This window comes from Asparagus officinalis, chromosome 3 (genome assembly GCF_001876935.1).
Source record: "Asparagus officinalis chromosome 3, Aspof.V1, whole genome shotgun sequence".
Taxonomy (NCBI): Eukaryota; Viridiplantae; Streptophyta; class Magnoliopsida; order Asparagales; family Asparagaceae; genus Asparagus; species Asparagus officinalis.
The window spans coordinates 21,337,093-21,343,679 of record NC_033796.1 but is presented as its reverse complement, the minus strand read 5'-3'; positions in this window follow the sequence as shown (position 1 = coordinate 21,343,679).

Below are 6,587 nucleotides of genomic sequence, written 5' to 3'. Positions count from 1 at the left end.
CAAAGTCGAGTAGCATGATTGTCGATTTGAAACAGGGATGGAATTTTTTTTTTCTCCTTTATTTTTTGGGAAAATTTGCAAAATAGATCATTTTTATGAAATATATAACGAAATAGACCACTTTAAAAAATAATTAGCAAAATAGACCTCTTTTGAAAAAAAAGGTCGATTTTGAAAAACAAGGCTCAGAAAACATACAGGACTACTAGTCCCGTATGTTTAGAGCCAACTAATCACGGATTAGTGATTCAGAAAACATACGGGACTAGTAGTCCCATATGTTTTCTGAGTAGAAAATTTCACTAATCCGTGATTAATCAGAAAACATACGGGACTAGTAGTCCCATATGTTTTCTGAGTAGAAAATTTCACTAATCCGTGATTAAAACATACGGGACTACTACTCCCGTATGTTTTCTGAGCTGTTTTGCAAAATAGACCTCTTTTTGGCCTGTTGGCCAAAAGAGGTCTATTTTGCTAATTATTTAGCAAAACGTTTTATTTTGCTAAATAATTAGCAAAAACGATCTATTTTGCAATTTTTCCCTTATTTTTTTGGGTTTTTCTAAAGAGTGTCCATGAGCACTCTATAAGAGAGGAGCGAGATAGAGAAGTGAATTGACCATGGGCTCTCCTAATTTGCATTAAATTCTATGGGCAATTCACTTCTCTCTATCTCTCTCCTCTCTTATAGAGTGTCCATGAACACTCTATAGAAAAACCCTTTTTTTTTATATGCTTGGTTTCTAAGGATTTGATTGTTAAAACGACAGCACTTCCCAAAATCTCCGTCACGCAAAAAGTAAAGTACTGTGAATGGGGCGTTATCTGGTAATATTCGATCCGAATCTTTGTTAGTTCTATACTGGACCCTCACGTCTTCCAAATTAGGCCCACAAATCTATATACTATTACTAAAAGTTGTTACCCTTCAATTCGCCACTTGGCAAAAATGCCACTTGGCAAAAATGACTCATACCATTTTAAACAACACTTGGCAAACATATCAATTGCTATCTTCTTGCAAGTGTCACTTGTCAAGTTTCTACAAAAGTTCTCCATATTAAATTTGAAATAAAAAATAAAAAATAAAAAGTTCTCCTTGAGATTTGAACTAACTCTCCCTGCCTTTTCAATTTTCCAAACAAGATGCTTCGTAAACTGTTTGAACGCTTTGTAAACTGTTTGAACTGTTTGTATTCTTTTGCTACATCAATTTTTGTATATTAAACAAATCCGTGCATGGCACCGGCCTGAAACTAGTATTTATTAATCCTATACTAAACCGTGAAAGTCTTCATTTCTTTCTAAATTAGATCTTCAAAATCTTTAAATGGTGGTCTTATTTAAAGCAACTTAATAGATTTCGGGCTCTTATTTAAAACAACATAACTATAGTTGATGGCTGATTTCGGAGTCTCATTTATAACAACTTAATAAATCTGTGGTCTTATTTAAATGAATCTAGGAGCTTAATTTAGTATTCTGAAGTTTTTTTTCCCTTTTTTTTTGTTGTGGGGGTGGGTGGGTGGGGGTGGGTTAATTAACAAAGATTTGGGATCTAATGTGACAAAAAATCTTATTAGTGTCTAGTAGAAAGTATAAGTACATAAATATAAAGGTAAAAGGCCAATTTGGTCCTTGGTACAGGCCTTCATTCTCAAGTTAGTTTCAGTACTTTTTTTTTCACCCCTCAAGTTAGTTTCACATCTTAGTTAAAAACTATTTTTTTTACAAACGCAAACGTTAGTAATTAGGTGTTAACTTTTTATTTATGACTAAACTACCTTTAAAGATTAAGAGGTCCCTATACTTTAGTAATTTATTTATTTTTCTTGTGATCAAGCATAAATCATATCCACATATTCTTATGGATGTTCCATGGAAGGAGAGATGACCCATATGAAACTCGTCTGCATACTCCTTAGGATTGTAAAAACGAAAAAAAAAAATCTCTACTTAAACTATATAGATTACGTTTCTAAGTGCACCATTTGGACGCAGTTTACGAGTTCAACTGTCTCGAGTATATTTCCTACTTTTTCCGGTGTCCTTTCAGAAATTTCCAAATGCATGAATTATGATCCCCTAGTAAGTCAAATTACTCATGAAGGTTGTATACGTAGAGTGTTGTGCGCAACGGAAATTTTGGCAGCACCTCTGGTGCACAATAAGAGAGTAGATCTCAACTAAATCTCTGTTCACAAAGGAAATAAGAACCGAAAGTGATATATCTCAACAAAGTGGAATATACACTCTTCCTCTCATCAGTTCTAGGATTGACTTGTCGAGGGAACTTAAACTCTCTATTACAAATCACAACACGAACACAAACAACCAATTTTAACGTGGTTCGGCAAATTGCCTACGTACGTCCACGGGGCAAGGAGGGGGATCTACTATTAGAGAGAAAAAGAATACAAATAGGTTTACAATCATACAACTCTCACAAATTAAACTCTCAAATAGGCTCATTGCTTTTCTTCACAAAAAGGTCAGCCTCCAAAACTTTTCTCTCTGCCAATTTTCTCCTATACAGTCGCCAAAGCCTGCTTCTCCCCTTTTGCACGCCTCTTCACGAAGCCCTAGGGTGGGTATTTATATCCGCTGGTTCTTAGCCTCCCACACGATTACATCCGCTGGTTCTTAGCCTCCCACACTGTTAAATCCGTTGGATCTTAGCCTACCATGCGCAAATTCAAGACCCGCTGGCTGCTTCTATCTCTTCACGCAGAACCTCAGAGAACCCACTAGATCTTAGCCTCCACTTGCTTTATCTCCTCATGCACCACTCTAAAACCCGTTGAACTCTCCACTTGCTTTATCCAACAATTCTTCACCTCGGTAAAGTTTTTTCAAAACTGAGTCGACACCAACCAAACCAAATGTCTCACTTGTTGCGTCCAGTACGAAGTGAAACAATTCACGACAACGGACTCAATCCACAACAAGTCGAGAACCCAAATGAGAATGCGAACAAACTCCAAATGTCGGTATCAACCCATCAAATCGGCTGCATCATAAAGACTGCCTACGTATCCTCTTGTCTAAGGAATCAAGCTTCACGTAGTTCATCCAAATGGCCGCGAACGACCTCAATCCAATAGAAGAGTTCACAACCCTTCTCCAATCTCATCAACTCTGTGGCTGATAGCACCTCCAATGGCGTCAAAGTGTAATGAATCAAACACCTCCACCCGAGGTGAGCTAATGGCCATATCCAAACTATGTCTGCCAGCTACACTCGAATCAAAAAACTAACTCATCATCTGCAGCAAAAAACAATTGATCCCTTAACTGTGTCACATCAGCTGGAATCCCAAATGATGTAGTATGATCTAGAGTATGTGGAGTAATCTTTACCCAATGTGGAGTAGCATCACTCTCTACCCGTTGCGATACATCTAAGGTCTGTCCAAAACTCTCCACTTGCTGAGAGTCAATTAGCTCCCCCATCGAAGCCTCAACTGAAGTGACACTATCAGACCAAACATCCAATGGAGTTTTACCTCTAATCGTAGCAGTTGACAACTTTTTAATAGGATGATCCAAATATGTCGAAGCCTCAGTCCACAAACTCTTCTGCAAATCATTACTTGACAACAAACACCGATCCTCCTCTAGCAAGGCACGATTCTCCATATTTGTCACCCTATCTAGTTGCCCCAAGATTTCTTTTCCAACGAAGTGTTTTGAAATACCGTGAACTCGGCTCCAATACAGAAACAGGTCCCTCTTGTACCTCCCAACAAAATCAGAATGAAGTACCTTCATCTTTTTGTCCATCTTGCACTTTTTTAATATGTTAGAGACTACTAGGACTTTCTCCAATGGGGATTTGGTTACAACCCAAACATGCCTAGAATAGCCACCAACAAAGGAAATCAAATGCCTATTACCTCCAAATGATACCCCCTTAGAAGGCCCCCAAATATCCACGTGAACTCCTCTAGAACAACCTTTAGCTCAGTGAATAGAGGTGTCAAACTTCACCTCGGTCTTCTTGCTTACATCAACATGTTCACTGGACTTTAAACTGCAGGTCTTCGCATCCTTTTTCAATCTATGCGAGGAATCAATACTGGAATAGCCAAGCCCCAAATATCGCAGTCTAGTCGAATCAATAGAAGTCGCTACTTCTCCACCTGTCACTATACCTCCAGTCAAGTAATACATGTTATTCCTCCTGACGTTCTTCATCATAATCTGAGAGTCTTCTATAATCTTGAGAATCATGTCCTCAATTCGAACATTCAGACCCTCTCCAATCAAAGCTCCAATCGAGATCAAGTTCTTCCTCAAGGAAGGACTCAATTCGAACATTCAGACCCTCTCCAATCAAAGCTCCAATCGAGATCAAGTTCTTCCTCAAGGAAGGAACATATCTCACATCATATAACTCCTCCAATCAAAGCTCCAATCGAGATCAAGTTCTTCCTCAAGGAAGGAACATATCTCACATCATATAACTCCTTAACAGTCCCGTCAAACATCTTGATGCGAATTCTTCCTATCCTAAGGATCTGACATGCACGGTTATCATCCATGTATACCACACCACTATCCAGCTTTTTAAAACTAGAGAACCATTTTCTTCTAGGGCACACATGATAGGTCGTATCACTATCCAACATCCATTCAGATTCCTCCGAATAGCTATCTGTAGGACTGATAGAAAGCGAATAAATAGAAGAGACAGAAATATTACCATCCGATATAACGATGTTTGCTTCTGATAATGGTTGCTTCCCTTTTCCCTTCTGCTTATTCTTCATCCATTCCGATATAACGATGTTTGCTTCTGATAATGGTTGCTTCCCTTTTCCCTTCTGCTTATTCTTCATCCATTCGTCGAGCTTTGGGCAGTCTTTCTTCCAATGACCAGTCTCCTTGCACTAAGCACACTGATCTTTTTCAATTGTAGGATGTCCTACTCTAGACTGTGACTTCTAATTCTTTCGGTTTGGATCATTTCCTCTTGCGGCCAACGCCTCTGCTACCGGCTCAACTGAAGCCTCCTTATCATTCTTTCGAAGCTGATAATTCACAAGTGCAGCAGTCACCTCACTATACAAAAGAGATGTCTTCCTATTAATCAGAGTAAGAACGAATGTCTCATATTCCTCGTCGGGCAAGAAACTCAACAATAGCAACGCCTTGTCCTCATCTTCAATCATGACATCCACATTCGTCAAATCAGCAAAAGGCTTTGTGTAGGTGTTCATGTGATCACTAATTGAGGTTTCCTTCTTCAATTGGAGATGATAAAGTCTCCTCTTCAAATGCAAGCAGTTCTCAACACTCTTTGTCAGATACTTGTTTTCGAGAATCTACCAAATATTCTTCGCAGAAGTCTCATTCATCACATCATATTTTAGATCTTGAGTCAAACAAGACCTAATCGCAGAAGTCTCATTCATCACATCATATTTTAGATCTTGAGTCAAACAAGACCTAATCACACCACATGCCATTCGATTCATCTTCTTCCAAACCTTTTTTTAGATCTTGAGTCAAACAAGACCTAATCACACCACATGCCATTCGATTCATCTTCTTCCAAACCTTTTTTTTAATATCATCTGGCTTGCCATCTAACTCCAAGGTATCCTCCAAATTCTGCGCGTTCAGCGCATCCAAAACCTCATATCTCCATAATCCAAAGTTATTTGTGCCATTAAACTTCTCCACATCTATCTTCATAGAGTGGATATTCAAACTCTGAATGGTCTTCGCGCCAGAAACACCACCCTCAACACCCGAAGTATCTTCTTTCCCCGACATCTTTCTCAACGCGCCAACGAACGAAGAATAGATCAAAGACTGAAAAGATAGAGTCTTTACCAAGAGATCCCACCTTTATCACCAAACAAAGCCTTAGACGAGCTTTCAAATCGATCTACTCCTCCAAATAGCCCAAGCGTAGCCCGAGCTCTGATACAACTTGTTGTGCACAGCGGAAATTTTGGCAGCACCTCTGGTGCATAATAAGAGAGTAGATCTCAACTAAATCCCTGTTCACAAAGGAAACAAGAACCGAAAGTGATATATCTCAATAAAGTGGGATATACACTCTTCCTCTCATTAGTTCTAGGACTGACTTGTCGAAAGAACCTAAACTTTCTATTATAAATCACAGCACGAACGCGAACAACCAATTTTAACGTGGTTCGGCAAATTACCTAAGTCCACGGGGCAAGGAGGGGGATCTACTATTAGAGAGAAAAAGAATACAAATAGGTTTACAATCACACAACTCTCACAAATTAAACCCTCAAATAGGCTCCTTGCTTTTCTTCTCAAAAAGGTCAGCCTCCAAAACTTTTCTCTCTGCCAATTTTCCCCTTTACATCTGCCAAAGTCTGCTTCTCCCCTTTTGCACGCCTCTTCAGGAAGCCCTAAGGTGGGGTATTTATATCCGCTGGTTCTTAACCTCCCACGCGGTTACATCCGCTGGTTCTTAGCCTCCCACACTGTTAAATCCGGTGGATCTTAGCCTACCACGCGCAAATTCAAGACCCGCTGGTTGCTTCTATTTCTTCACGCAGAACCTCAGAGAACCCGCTGGATCTTAACCTCCACTTGCT